Consider the following 17,114-nt stretch of genomic DNA (forward strand, 5'->3'; position numbering starts at 1 on the left):
TTCTGCCGATCTTGTTATTTTGAAACGAAAATGCCATACGCGACAGGCAAATTTGTTTTGAGTTTAAACCGAGCGACAGGTTTTGTCAGGATTCACTGTAACAACTTACACTTTAGTATTACTGAAAGTATCGACAGAGACACAATAAAATGGCGTGCAGTTGTTGATTGCAATGAACTCTGAGGAAAATGACGTCATATTTGCGTGATTTCCTGCTACATTTTATGTTAATGATTTATCACAGATTAGTACGTCTTTTGTTTCAAATGTTTACCCGCGACACGCATCCAATGAAAAGAACATGATTCGTTTCCTAACCGTCTTTTTTAGTAACCGTGACTTTACTAACTTTACTCAGTGTCTGAGTGGTACACAATGTAAAGAAACGTCTGATAAGCCAAATAATATAATAAGATTGCTTATATTTTCTTTAATATATTCGGTTAGCTGGTTATAATTATTTTCTGGTATTTTTCAAAGTTTAAGGGATTTCGCTATCATAAATAATTGAAACGTTTTGCTACAATCAAAGAAGCGCCGAGGAAGTCCACTTTTGGGGCGTGTTGTTATTAACATTTTGGAGAATTGAGAACTCTCTTTACAGGGGTCGTTCAAACAAAAAAGTATTCAATTTTCTGTATTCACCATGTTTTATGTTTCTAGGCGTACAACTAACTTGACTCGGAATAAAAGAAACCGCCTTATTTAAAGGACCTGCGTCACTGATAATCGATGAGCCAGCTCAGTGTCTGGAATGTCGATTCTCTATCTGGTCGCTGGTGACGCTCTCTATGCAACAAGCGCGCGCGTCAAGCGCGCGTTCGTCATTATGCGTGCGCGGTCACCGTCGCCGAGGAACGCCTATTGATGACAAACGCAATGAAACAATCGTTGTCGTCTCTCTGAAAATTTGAACGTCACATCACTCCACGATAAAACGTGCATTTGTCGTTGTAGCTTATCAACACGTCTGTCTTATATTATTTACGAAGTCAGCATGGAGCATGATTATATGAACCGTTATACAGAGTCGGACTCGGACACTTTAGTGCAAAGCTTCCGATGTGAACGGTAAGAACGTCACGATCGGGGTTCCGCGGTCGATGTGCACATACTATGCCCATTTTCGAACGGACAAATGAAATCGGTCAATACTCCAAACAACCGACCAAAGAAATTATAAATGCGATACCCATTATCAACTTATTATCAGCCTCTTCGTAATAAGGTTTCTTGATTCTCGTCGACGAAGGCGCTGTTTATGAGAGTTAAAAATTGTTGTTTTACTCGCCAGGATTTGTTTCAAGGAAATAATTTTTGATCAATTTGTTTCATTTAATGAAGAAACCTTGATATATGATTTTACTTTAGTGAAAGACAACGACTTATCTTTTAAAATCCCGATAAAAATGGCTTATCGATGCTGGATGAATTCGGTTGACTAATACAGCATTTCCCGTGGTCTAGTATTCGGACAAAACTTGTGATGTTAATTTGAACAGGTGTATCCGCTCAAAACTAATATGATGGTAGCTTTGTTGAGTATCCGTCCGATAAAAGTATACTATTTTCTGTACTGTTACTGTAAATAACATGTGATGACGTCACAGATCAGGTCTGAATGAAAATCAAAATCAACAGTTAAAAAACAAAGAAATTACCAGCAAGTTCAATTCGATTATTTGAATAAAAAACTAGTTTGAATATCTACAAACTTGAAAAAAAGTGAAAGCTCGTGTTTCTAAAACAAATACACATTCCTGAAACGATGTTAATATTAATATAAGCAATATGTTTTCCCAAACAGGATGAAACTAGCCGCACTTAAACGAAAGCGGACATTTTCACCTACGAGCACGGAAGACGGCGCCACCAGCGACGATTCAGAAGCGAAGAGTCAAAGCGTTAGTTGTTTGCCGGGAAATAGCAGGCTCTTGACAATGATTGACCACCCTAAGCATAACTCGGAGAGTAATCTACCAGAAAAAAAGTCAGCAATTCCACGAATGAGGAGTTCTCTAATGCCAACAAAGGTCAACCATACACGCACGTATTTGTTGCCAAGCAACGCTAAGCAAGAAATGGATGATCTAAGTATGTTGGTAGAGGGACTATCCAACCAACTCGGCCAAACGAGAAAAGACAACAAGAAGCTGCAGCTGATTGTGCAGGAATTTGAGAAGGAACATAAAAACGGAACAGGTGTGCGAAACAATAATGAATGGGGGAACAGTTTTATCGACGATGCACGGGATGCAGGAATTACGCAAATGAAAAGCTTGACTGCTGAGTTTGATCGATTGATAGCAAGAAATAAAGATCTGTCGGGGAAACTAGCTGTTGCTGAATTGGAGAACGAGAGGCTACGTGTTGCCAACAAGATGTTGACTGAGACAAACAAGAAAGATCTGTCGGGGAAACTAGCTGTTGCTGAATCGGAGAACGAGAGGCTACGTGTTGCCAACAAGATGTTGATTGAGACAAACAAGAAAGATCTGTCGGGGAAACTAGCTGTTGCTGAATCGGAGAACGAGAGTCTACGTGTTGCCAACAAGATGTTGACTGAGACAAACAAGAAAGATCTGTCGGGGAAACTAGCTGTTGCTGAATCGGAGAACGAGAGGCTACGTGTTGCCAACAAGATGTTGACTGAGACGAACAAGAAACTTAATAAAAGTCGCATAGCAACGAATGTTTTAACAGTGGATAAGGCGTCAGACACAAGTGATGATGATGAGGTCAAAACGAGAACTGTATCAAAACGAGAACCGATAGTAGAACGTTCTTTCAGCGTGCTCAACAAGAAATTTGGAAATCTCAAAGCTAAGGTAATGTTTGTGATTGAATTGGGTTTTACTTGAATGGGTCGTCGTTATGTAATTTGCTTGGCATCCATAGTAGTGTGGGGTGAAACCAAATATGTCACCACCCGACCTAAAAAAAATGGATTTGTATTTCTCAGAAACTGTAACATTTCTCAATCGCCCGACATGCCTACATTATACGACACATTAATGCACAGTGTCTATGACGTGAATATATTATCTAAATTGCCTTTTTTGAGCAGTTCATAAAGAATGAAAAACAAATCTCAAAATCATAAACCTTTTTCTTCTCAATCTATAGTTTTATTCCTGATTATAGTTTTACATTATAGGTGCAATATGGACGCAAGTGTAGATGTTTTAATAGTGTGTTCAATACTGTATACCGAATAGGGTTATCATGTACCATAAACTAAAAATGTTGCAGGACACACGGTAGTACTGATTGAAAAATCGATAACCCTAACACGCACGCGCACTGATTGTTATTGTACGTACCAAAAGAACCGGTGATCATAGAGAATTTCATTGCTTCATTGAACGAAAACTCAGACGTGTGCGAACAGTATCAAACCACAGTATTAAAAATGATATGTTCTTGTCCATACCGCATCTTTAATATGTCTTTTTCATGTGATATATTGTATGATGTTTGTTTCAGTATGTTGAATGGTGTAGAAACGGATATCAACAAATACGTCATTTTCTAAAACCTAAATATGAAAATTACGTATCGATAGCTCGTATTCGTTGTTCAATGTTAAAAATTATATAAAATGTTGGGTCGGGCCACTCCAGCAAATGGACTGCGACTTTCCTAATACCCGTAAATTACTGCAATTGAGGCGTGAGACCTATTATTTTGCTGTATATTTTACACTATTCTCTGTTAGGATTAGCACCATTTACAGCGTCATATGTTTAATGCTAGCTTGACAGCCAATGTGCCAAATCTATCACTGAGACACTTCTTCAAACTATACAGGGCGATGTAGGTTTGTTCGCTCTGAGTCCCTTTATAAAGGGACTCTAGTTCGCTCAATGTTTTTACGCTTGAACCACAGTCCCTCTATCCTTTATGGAGGGACTGTGCTTGTACCATACAGAAAATCAAACAAACAAAAAACAATTGCAAATAACTTTAGAACGAGGTTATAATGCTTTCTATTATAAAACCATTTCTCGTAACCCTTCCACAAGTTTTTGGATTTATTCAAGTTAACAGTCAATTTCCACTTACAACAATATCATTACTTTTACATGTCACTAAACAGACGTTGACAATTGTTACCATGGCCACCTGATGTCGATATTGTTCTATATAGACACGACCATGTAATGATGACGTGTATTTCTCATTGTTGTTTACAGTTCGATGACTTGAAAAAAGTGAAACCACGGTTAGTAGAAGTACTGGAGGCAAAGGACAAATTAGAGACAGAAAACAGTTCTCTTGTTAAACAGACAATTGAGATAGCCACCCATGTGACTGAGCTACGTGATACCAAGGAAGAACTTCAACAGAAGTACCAACAACTGAAAGAAAACCACAAACAAGTTGCTGGGGATGCTACTGATTCCGACGCCGACAGCGCCACGGAATGTGACGACGCCGATTCATGGTGCAGCAGTTTCGGAAGCCACAGTGATTTGAACTCGAGTGTTTCTGGGGATTCCGATTGGCGCAGTAAATTTAAACGATGCGCAACTCCGTACCCCGATTTCAGTTTGAAGGTGAAACACGACGAGGTAGATGAACTGTTGAGAGAACTCGACGAGCTCCTAGGTGCCACTGACGGAAAAGCAAAAGGAGATTCTACCAGTTCTGGCAATGTCTCAAAGCGCCGTCAACGGTAAATGTTTATCGATTCCAAACAACGTTCGTGACAATTAATTCATTTTGAAAAAAAAACATCCAATTTTAGACGAGAATAAAAATGTAATTAATTCTTGAACCGGATATGTTTTCTTTTAAACATTTAAACCGCCTATTTCAGCTATTTTGCAACACAATATTTGTGACATGCATGTATATATAAAGTGAATGTTGGCGAATTTAAGATGTTTCAGACAATGAATCTTTAGTACCACTACTGACTACCAATTATATTTACCTTACATTGCCTGTTGTTAATGTGATTGTCAACGGCGACATGAAGGTAGTACCATTTTTAAAAACACACACGTCGTTTTTAAACACACGCATCGTTTTTATACACACGTTATGTTTTTAAACACACATTATTTTTAAAATACACATGTCCTTTTAAACACACACGTTTTTTTAAATACACATAATTGTAAAACACACACGTCATTTTAAGACACACATCATTTTTAATTCACGCGTCATTTTTAAAACACACGTTTTTTTAAAACACCCACGCCATTTAATATACACACATGATTTTTAAAGCACATACCACGTAAAAAAACGGCGTGACTGTGCGTTTTAATAAACGCACAGTCACGGCCGTTTTTTTTAAATGCACACCCTATTTTAAAACACACACACCACGGCCTCCAATACGTACGTAATTTTGAATTATTAGCACGTTTTCTTCTAGTATACACAAAATAATACATTTACATTCCGCGCCTCGTATGCAGACATTAGAATTTTAAAGGGGCGTATTTGCTTCCCGCGCGGGTCCGCCTTAGAAGGTGAAGAACACTCCCTTTCCCCGCTAAATTTGGAACGCACATGGGGTAGTAACGGCATATAGAGTGATCCCCCCGGGACTACAACTTCGTTTGTGATGTTGCTTGCTGGTCGTGGATAGACTGAGTCTTCAGGCCCCTTTATACTTTTTTCGTTATCCGTTATGAGGGCTTTTTAATTCCTGGTGATGCGTTCTCGGGGTTTTTAATTCATGGTGATTTGTTCTCAGCTAATTCCTTGTTCTTCGTTATTGGGTGTAATGAATTCCCGGTGATACGTTCTCGCAACTTTTAATTTCGCGTTATGCGTTTTTTGACTTTCCCGTTCTCTGTATTGTACGCTGAATTGCGCCACCAATAGTTTAAAATCGGTACACCTGAGTGTTTTTTATACACTCGTGTACTTGTAGTATGAGAGAGTTCTTTCCATTGGTCAATTCTTCGAAGTGTATGGTGATCTTTTGCCAATCAAATCTACTGTTCTATAATGATTACAGCAAGTCTCCGAAGTATTAGGGCAGCCAATTCGCAAACTCGCTAGTGAATTGGCTAACTGCCTGGGTTTTGACTAAACAGTTTGCTTTCGAATTTCGCTGGCGCCGTCTTGTTATTATATGAGTTACCACTCATGAATGTACCGGCGACTGACTAACCATGCTGACCCTTCTTTAGGCCACTTTTTATTATCCAAGAAACGTTCCGAGCGCCTGTGGTTTGTTGGTGTGTCTAGGAAATACTTGTGGTTTCATGTACGTCTTTTAATGCTGACACGCTTTATTACATGATAAATTACAGTTTTCTTCTAAATTGTCCTATTGTTTATTGATTCCTTATTACGTCATAGTTTTCCAATGGAACATTAAAAGGTTCACAACTTTTAATAATGTGTAGTAGATAAAGAAAAAAATGTCAAAGCGTTTTTCCTCTGTTTTACAGGGACGTATATTATTAGAATTAATTTTGAATTATTATTCATTTGAGAACAATTTTTAATGTGCAAATTATTTTCATACTTATGAACCCCCTTCCCCTCATATTTACTAATTTCTAAATTTAAGTTAAAGTCATTATTTGGCTATATATGCAATTTACAAACCTGATTAGTTAAAATCTGTTGATATTAATTCCCTGATAAGCATACTATTTTATTTGGGTTTTAATCTCATTTAAATGAAACTTGCTACATGAATGGTCTGTTACATTCACAGACCTTATTAGTTTTACACTGAAATCTGTTCATATTAATTATCTGTTTTGCATAATTAGTTTTAAGCTTTTCCATCAATATCTCAAGTACAAGTAATTTTGAATTAATTTTTAATTTGTCTCCATTACTCAGCACACAAGAGTTTTTCTAAGCTTTCTTTGATATTATATTTATTTGACAAACTATTTTTCGTCATCTTTACTTAATTTAGTTGTTTATTTTGTATCAGTCTGCCAGATCATTTGGGAACACAATTAAAGAAAGTTTGAAAATATCATATAATTGGCCAGTCTGTTACTTCACCAGTCCGTCATCGTTTTATCCACCAGCCACAAACCAAACTTCATTTTGAGACAGTCCAAAGCTTCAACCATTACCAGTTGTACCACGAGAAAAGAGGATCAAGAGAAAATGAGAAATTGGGCTGTTGACAACGGAAAAGTTGTTAGACAAAGATCAATCCGACAAGAAAACTAGTGATTCAGAAATAATAACACGATAACACGATAACACGAAAGAAGTGACATTTCATGAATTGCTGAACAAAGAGAAGCAGTGTGTGCAAGATAGGTTGGCTCCTGAACAGAAAGCAACTAGAGAAACTGTTGCACAAAGGGACGACTACAGTAATGACGAGAACAGCAGTTTAGAAACCGAGGAGATAGATAGTTTCAAACAGAAAGATCAGTTAAGAAATGTATGTCTAACTACTATGTCTGACCAGCAATCAAAGTTAATGTCAAATATCTTTTATAAATGCTTTTATATTCAACAACAATCCCTGGTGATTGGTGAATAGGTAATTGGAATTCCTGGTGATTGGTGAATAGGTAATTGGAATTCCTGGTGATTTCCCTCTTTAAATCTTGGTGATTGGTGATTGGGAGAGGGTACAAATGGGCCTGATTCTTGGTTACCGGTTAAATGTTGCTCATTTGGCGTTGGTAATCTTTATTTGGAACTGAGTAACGCCGCAACGTCGCCAGCAGAAACCTCCTGGTATCTCGATGCTGATGGTTGCGGCTCCATAGCAATCGCTGATTTTACTGCGGGTCCAGGCTGCGGGTAGATCTTCCGAGAGCCCTTCAAGATTCAAGGTGGTCAACATATCCTAGTATTCTATGTGATGTACATCTAACATGCCAAAAATGCTGGTGAACGATTTGAACCTGACAAAAATAGCAGACGGAAATGTGTTTACAAAATAAAAATAGTGATTACTTGAAATAGATACCGGGAAGGGGAGGGGGTAAAAGAAAAGTTATATAACATTGTATTATTCAATAATTCATAAGTTTGCCCAACTCCCTGTGATACAACACCTCAGACATAGCTCATTGTACTCGCTTGAGTGTGGGCACAAAGTTACTATTTGAATTTTTGATATCTTTTTTCATTAATGAGAAAGTTGACCCCAAAGTTAAAATAACTGTTCACCAGGAATGGCTTTTTAACTCTTCTGTGTTTTTTTTTGGCTTGGCTGATTTTGTTCATACTTGACAGGCAGGTCGTACCATCACTAATTCAAAAAACAATCCTGACCCACCGCTACCATGGTAACAGCCAAAATCTGTTTTTGAATACTTTCGCCCCAAATTTATTACCTTCTACCAGTCTTGTAATAGCAGTGCCCAAATGATCATGCCTTTTATTCTGGTTACGTTGCGCACTGGTAGGAGATCACCGGCGCCGACATTGTTACACTGTCAACGTAATCCCAACGCAACTTTGAACTTTGAATAAAATGTAAATGCAGCCTCCAATCTAGAAAATACTATCGCAAAACGGTTGGAAATAATACATTTAATACGAATGAATACGTCCTAGCAATAACATAAAGTGACTTCTAAAGACTGAATTTTATTTTGCGAACCTCGTATAAGGTGCCCGGTTTTAGTTATAAACCGACGTTAGCTTCACGTTCATGTCCTACCATGGTAACAGCCGAAAACATATTGCTTGTTTTTTACCGGCTTGTTTTCATTGGCAACCGAAGTATTTTTATTTTGTAAATAAATTTTCGTCTGCTATTTTTATCCAGTTCAAATCGTTAAACAACATTTTTTAGGTGTACATCACATGGAATACTACGATTGAGAGAACTTGATGTATGTTGACTGAGTTTTATCATAGTACGAATTACCAGCAGGTTTCTGCGACGTTGCGGCGTTACCCAGTTCCAAATAAAGTTTACCAACGCCAAATGAGCAACATTTTAACTGGTAATCAAGATTCATTTAATCCATGGCTAACAAGCAACATCACAAGCGAAGTTGTAGCATGCAGTACCAGTAAGTCATCCCGTCAGTGGAGTACCGCAGTAGCACGGCATGTTTGACTTCAGCATTGCATTCAAACGAATCACGTGGTGTGCCGTTCTCGTTCAAACCCGGGATTCGATCAATATGGGAGTTTCAGTAAAAAAACACACATTGCAAATCATGCAAGTTCAACATTTTCAAACCAATATACTAAAACAGAAATGCTCAGAGATGCAAAAGTAGGATTGATATTACTTTTCAGTATACACATCTCTGTTGATACAATCCCTCACATATTCTATTCCCACTTACTCCTGCGTATAATGGACTAGCCTGTTTTCATGTTGACATTCAGAGTAAAATCATGTGACAAGCTGTTAAAATTGGCTGTTGCATACTCATTGCATTCGCCGGTCTGGGAAATGTGTTTAATTAACTCTCATTCAAGCAACAATGCAGATTTCCCAGTGGGAGTGAAACTATCCGACTCTGTCATTAAAAAATAGGGGTGGTTTCAGCAAAAAACTAATAACCCTGGAATACACACAACATACTGAATTTCGGAACAAATCGTGCATTACTTACAGCAGCAGAATACCACAGAAATATGAGACGAAACATGAAAACACTATATATTGTATTTCAGCCTGAACCCTCTATATTCAAGGAATTAACCCCATATGTGCATTCATTTCCCACCTTGGTATCACCCACCTCTGAAAATCACGCTGATGCGTTTGGTAATAAACCCACAGGTACACAGCCGCTAATTAGTAAACAAAAGACCGCATGTTAGTCTCACCTTTGACCCAGGTGATCACGCCCTCAAACAGGGACCACCTGAGAAAAAAAATATTAAAAAAAATTCATTGGTTCTTGCAAGGCATTTAAATTGGCTATGAGTAGCCTTTGGTTGATTAGTGGCATGAGACCAAAAGTGCACTTGTACGGCGGATTCAGTAAAAACAATAGATATGTTGTCGTTGGTTCAGTGCTGCTAATGTAATTGGGTAATTTGTAGTTGTACTGAAGCTGTTCGGCAAAAACGTATGTAGTGGAAGAAGAAAATTATTTATCAAATTCAGGGGGAGTCAGGAATTCATTTATCAAATGCAGTGGAGAAAGAGGAGGTAAAAGGGCAAAGTTGCAATTTCACAATAGGGAACTTCCTAAAAGAAGTAGCTCAATGGTTCAAAATGACCAGGACAACACAATGAATAGTTTGTACATTTGACGGCTTTCAATCAATATTGTTGAACTACTGAGTTTTAAATATATTATGCCGGACATGTAATGAATTTAAATGAACATAAAACCATTTAATAACAACCATTTTTATGCTTTATTGATTCATGAAGATAAAATATGTCTTTGGTAGTGTACGTACACATGACGGCCAAGTCACGATAGTAAATGACGGCCAAGTCACGATAGTAAATGACGGCCAAGTCACGATAGTAAATGACGGCCAATTCACGATAGTAAATGACGGCCAAGGCACGATAGTAAATGACGATCAAGTCACGATAGTAAATGACGGCCAAGTCACGATAGTAAATGACGGCCAAGTCACGATAGTAAATGACGGCCAAGTCACGATAGTAAATGACGGCCAAGTCACGATAGTAAATGACGATCAAGTCACGATAGTAAATGACGGCCAAGTTACGAAAGTAAATGACGGCCAAGTCACAATAGTAAATGATGGCCAAGTAACGATAGTAAATGACGACCAAGTTACGATAGTAAATGACGGTCAAGTCACGATAGTAAATGACGACCAAGTCACGATAGTAAATGACGACTAAGTCACGATAGTAAATGACGGCCAAGTCACGATAGTAAATGACGGCCAAGTCACGATAGTAAATGACGACCAAGTCATGATAGTAAATGACAGCCAAGTCACGATAGTAAATGACGGCCAAGTCACGATAGTAAATGACGATCAAGTCACGATAGTAAATGACGACCAAGTTACGATAGTAAATGACGGCCAAGTCACGATAGTAAATGACGACCAAGTCACGATGGTAAATGACGACTAAGTCACGATAGTAAATGACGGCCAAGTTACGATAGTAAATGACGATCAAGTTACGATAGTAAATGACGGCCAAGTCACGATAGTAAATGGCGGCCAAGTCACGATAGTAAATGACGGCTAAGTCACGATAGTAAATGATGGCCAAGTCACGATAGTAAATGACGACCAAGTCACGATAGTAAATGACGACCAAGTCACGGTAGTAAATGACGACCAAGTTACAATAGTAAATGACGGCCAAGTCACGATAGTAAATTACGGTCAAGTCACGATAGTAAATGACGGCCAAGTCACGATAGTAAATGACGACTAAGTCACGATAGTAAATGACGGCCAAGTTACGATAGTAAATGACGGTCAAGTCATGATAGTAAATGACGGCCAAGTCACGATAGTAAATGACGGTCAAGTCACGATAGTAAATGACGGTCAAGTTATGATAGTAAATGACGGCCAAGTCACGATAGTAAATGGCGGCCAAGTCACGATAGTAAATGACGGCTAAGTCACGATAGTAAATGACGGCCAAGTCATGATAGTAAATGACGGCCAAGTCACGATAGTAAATGACGGACAAGTCACAATAGTAAATGACGGCCAAGTCACAATAGTAAATGACGGCCAAGTTTTGATAGTAAATGACGACCAAGTCACGATAGTAAATGACGGCCAAGTCTTGATAGTAAATGACGGCCAAGTCACGATAGTAAATGACGGCCAAGTCACGATAGTAAATGACGGCCAAGTCACGATAGTAAATGACGGCCAAGTCACGATAGTAAATGACGGCCAAGTCACGATAGTAAATGACGGCCAAGTCACGATAGTAAATGACGATCAAGTCACGATAGTAAATGATGACCAAGTTACAATAGTAAATGACGGTCAAGTCACGATAGTAAATGACGACCAAGTCACGATGGTAAATGACGACTAAGTCACGATAGTAAATGACGGCCAAGTTACGATAGTAAATGACGATCAAGTTACGATAGTAAATGACGGCCAAGTCACGATAGTAAATGGCGGCCAAGTCACGATAGTAAATGACGGCTAAGTCACGATAGTAAATGATGGCCAAGTCACGATAGTAAATGACGACCAAGTCACGATAGTAAATGACGACCAAGTCACGGTAGTAAATGACAACCAAGTTACAATAGTAAATGACGGCCAAGTCACGATAGTAAATTACGGTCAAGTCACGATAGTAAATGACGGCCAAGTCACGATAGTAAATGACGACTAAGTCACGATAGTAAATGACGGCCAAGTTACGATAGTAAATGACGGTCAAGTCATGATAGTAAATGACGGCCAAGTCACGATAGTAAATGACGGCCAAGTCATGATAGTAAATGACGGCCAAGTCACGATAGTAAATGACGGTCAAGTTACGATAGTAAATGACGACCAAGTCACGATAGTAAATGACGGCCAAGTCTTGATAGTAAATGACGGCCAAGTCACGATAGTAAATGACGGCCAAGTCACGATAGTAAATGACGACTAAGTCACGATAGTAAATGACGGCCAAGTTACGATAGTAAATGACGGTCAATTCATGATAGTAAATGACGGCCAAGTCACGATAGTAAATGACGGTCAAGTCACGATAGTAAATGACGGTCAAGTTATGATAGTAAATGACGGCCAAGTCACGATAGTAAATGGCGGCCAAGTCACGATAGTAAATGACGGCTAAGTCACGATAGTAAATGACGGCCAAGTCACGATAGTAAATGACGGACAAGTCACGATAGTAAATGACGACCAAGTCACAATAGTAAATGATGGCCAAGTCTTGATAGTAAATGACGGCCAAGTCACGATAGTAAATGACGTCCAAGTCACGATAGTAAATGACGGCCAAGTCACGATAGTAAATGACGGCCAAGTAACGATAGTAAATGACGGCTACGTCACGATAGTAAATGACGGCCAAGTCACGATAGTAAATGACGACTAAGTCACGATAGTAAATGACGGCCAAGTTACGATAGTAAATGACGGTCAAGTCATGATAGTAAATGACGACCAAGTCACGATAGTAAATGACGGCCAAGTCACGATAGTAAATGACGGCCAAGTCATGATAGTAAATGACGGCCAAGTCACGATAGTAAATGACGGACAAGTCACGATAGTAAATGACGACCAAGTCACGATAGTAAATGACGTCCAAGTCACGATAGTAAATGACGGCCAAGTCACGATAGTAAATGACGGACAAGTCACGATAGTAAATGACGGACAAGTCACGATAGTAAATGACGGCCAAGTGACGATAGTAAATGACGGCCAAGTCACGATAGTAAATGACGACCAAGTCACGATAGTAAATGACGACCAAGTCACGATAGTAAATGACGACCAAGTTACGATAGTAAATGACGGTCAAGTCACGATAGTAAATGACGACCAAGTCACGATGGTAAATGACGACTAAGTCACGATAGTAAATGACGGCCAAGTTACGATAGTAAATGACGATCAAGTTACGATAGTAAATGACGGCCAAGTCACGATAGTAAATGGCGGCCAAGTCACGATAGTAAATGACGGCTAAGTCACGATAGTAAATGATGGCCAAGTCACGATAGTAAATTACGGTCAAGTCACGATAGTAAATGACGGCCAAGTCACGATAGTAAATGACGACTAAGTCACGATAGTAAATGACGGCCAAGTCTTGATAGTAAATGACGGCCAAGTCACGATAGTAAATGACGGCCAAGTCACGATAGTAAATGACGACTAAGTCACGATAGTAAATGACGGCCAAGCTACGATAGTAAATGACGGTCAATTCACGATAGTAAATGACGGCCAAGTCACGATAGTAAATGACGGTCAAGTCACGATAGTAAATGACGACTAAGTCACGATAGTAAATGACGGCCAAGTTACGATAGTAAATGACGGTCAAGTCATGATAGTAAATGACGGCCAAGTCACGATAGTAAATGACGGCCAAGTCATGATAGTAAATGACGGCCAAGTCACGATAGTAAATGACGGTCAAGTTACGATAGTAAATGACGACCAAGTCACGATAGTAAATGACGGCCAAGTCTTGATAGTAAATGACGGCCAAGTCACGATAGTAAATGACGGCCAAGTCACGATAGTAAATGACGACTAAGTCACGATAGTAAATGACGGCCAAGTTACGATAGTAAATGACGGTCAATTCATGATAGTAAATGACGGCCAAGTCACGATAGTAAATGACGGTCAAGTCACGATAGTAAATGACGGTCAAGTTATGATAGTAAATGACGGCCAAGTCACGATAGTAAATGGCGGCCAAGTCACGATAGTAAATGACGGCTAAGTCACGATAGTAAATGACGGCCAAGTCACGATAGTAAATGACGGACAAGTCACGATAGTAAATGACGACCAAGTCACAATAGTAAATGATGGCCAAGTCTTGATAGTAAATGACGGCCAAGTCACGATAGTAAATGACGGCCAAGTAACGATAGTAAATGACGGCCAAGTAACGATAGTAAATGACGGCTACGTCACGATAGTAAATGACGGCCAAGTCACGATAGTAAATGACGACTAAGTCACGATAGTAAATGACGACCAAGTTACGATAGTAAATGACGGTCAAGTCATGATAGTAAATGACGACCAAGTCACGATAGTAAATGACGGCCAAGTCACGATAGTAAATGACGGCCAAGTCATGATAGTAAATGACGGCCAAGTCACGATAGTAAATGACGGACAAGTCACGATAGTAAATGACGACCAAGTCACGATAGTAAATGACGTCCAAGTCACGATAGTAAATGACGGCCAAGTCACGATAGTAAATGACGGACAAGTCACGATAGTAAATGACGGACAAGTCACGATAGTAAATGACGGCCAAGTGACGATAGTAAATGACGGCCAAGTCACGATAGTAAATGACGACCAAGTCACGATAGTAAATGACGACCAAGTCACGATAGTAAATGACGACCAAGTTACGATAGTAAATGACGGTCAAGTCACGATAGTAAATGACGACCAAGTCACGATGGTAAATGACGACTAAGTCACCATAGTAAATGACGGCCAAGTTACGATAGTAAATGACGATCAAGTTACGATAGTAAATGACGGCCAAGTCACGATAGTAAATGGCGGCCAAGTCACGATAGTAAATGACGGCTAAGTCACGATAGTAAATGACGACCAAGTCACGATAGTAAATGACGACCAAGTCACGATAGTAAATGACGACCAAGTTACGATAGTAAATGACGGTCAAGTCACGATAGTAAATGACGACCAAGTCACGATGGTAAATGACGACTAAGTCACCATAGTAAATGACGGCCAAGTTACGATAGTAAATGACGATCAAGTTACGATAGTAAATGACGGCCAAGTCACGATAGTAAATGGCGGCCAAGTCACGATAGTAAATGACGGCTAAGTCACGATAGTAAATGACGGCCAAGTTACGATAGTAAATGACGGCTAAGTCACGATAGTAAATGACGGCCAAGTCATGATAGTAAATGACGGCCAAGTCACGATAGTAAATGACGGACAAGTCACGATAGTAAATGACGACCAAGTCACGATAGTAAATGATGGCCAAGTCTTGATAGTAAATGACGGCCAAGTCACGATAGTAAATGACGTCCAAGTCACGATAGTAAATGACGGCCAAGTCACGATAGTAAATGACGGCCAAGTCACGATAGTAAATGACGGCCAAGTTACGATAGTAAATGACGGTCAATTCATGATAGTAAATGACGGCCAAGTCACGATAGTAAATGACGGTCAAGTTATGATAGTAAATGACGGCCAAGTCACGATAGTAAATGGCGGCCAAGTCACGATAGTAAATGACGGCTAAGTCACGATAGTAAATGACGGCCAAGTCATGATAGTAAATAACGCCCAAGTCACGATAGTAAATGACGGACAAGTCACGATAGTAAATGACGACCAAGTCACGATAGTAAATGATGGCCAAGTCTTGATAGTAAATGACGGCCAAGTCACGATAGTAAATGACGTCCAAGTCACGATAGTAAATGACGGCCAAGACACGATAGTAAATGACGGTCAAGTTTTGATACTAAATGACGGCTACGTCACGATAGTAAATGACGGCCAAATCACGATAGTAAATGACGGTCAAGTCATGATAGTAAATGACGGCCAAGTCACGATAGTAAATGACGGTCAAGTCACGATAGTAAATGACGGTCAAGTTATGATAGTAAATGACGGTCAAGTCATGATAGTAAATGACGGCCAAGTCACGATAGTAAATGACGGTCAAGTCACGATAGTAAATGACGGTCAAGTTATGATAGTAAATGATGGCCAAGTCACGATAGTAAATGACGGCCAAGTCACGATAGTAAATGACGGCCAAGTTACGATAGTAAATGACGGCCAAGTTACGATAGTAAATGACGGTCAATTCATGATAGTAAATGACGGCCAAGTCACGATAGTAAATGACGGTCAAGTCACGATAGTAAATGACGGTCAAGTTATGATAGTAAATGACGGCCAAGTCACGATAGTAAATGGCGGCCAAGTCACGATAGTAAATGACGGCTAAGTCACGATAGTAAATGACGGCCAAGTCATGATAGTAAATGACGGCCAAGTTACGATAGTAAATGACGGACAAGTCACGATAGTAAATGACGACCAAGTCACGATAGTAAATGATGGCCAAGTCTTGATAGTAAATGACGGCCAAGTCACGATAGTAAATGACGTCCAAGTCACGATAGTAAATGACGGCCAAGACACGATAGTAAATGACGGCCAAGTTACGATAGTAAATGACGGCTACATCACGATAGTAAATGACGGCCAAGTCACGATAGTAAATGACGACTAAGTCACGATAGTAAATGACGGCCAAGTTACGATAGTAAATGACGGTCAAGTCATGATAGTAAATGACGACCAAGTCACGATAGTAAATGACGGCCAAGTCACGATAGTAAATGACGGCCAAGTCATGATAGTAAATGACGGCCAAGTCACGATAGTAAATGACGGTCAAGTCACGATAGTAAATGACGGTCAAGTTATGATAGTAAATGATGGCCAAGTCACGATAGTAAATG

The sequence above is a fragment of the Saccoglossus kowalevskii genome, chromosome 7 (genome assembly GCF_978046115.1).
Source record: "Saccoglossus kowalevskii chromosome 7, keSacKowa6.1, whole genome shotgun sequence".
Classification (NCBI taxonomy): domain Eukaryota; kingdom Metazoa; phylum Hemichordata; class Enteropneusta; family Harrimaniidae; genus Saccoglossus; species Saccoglossus kowalevskii.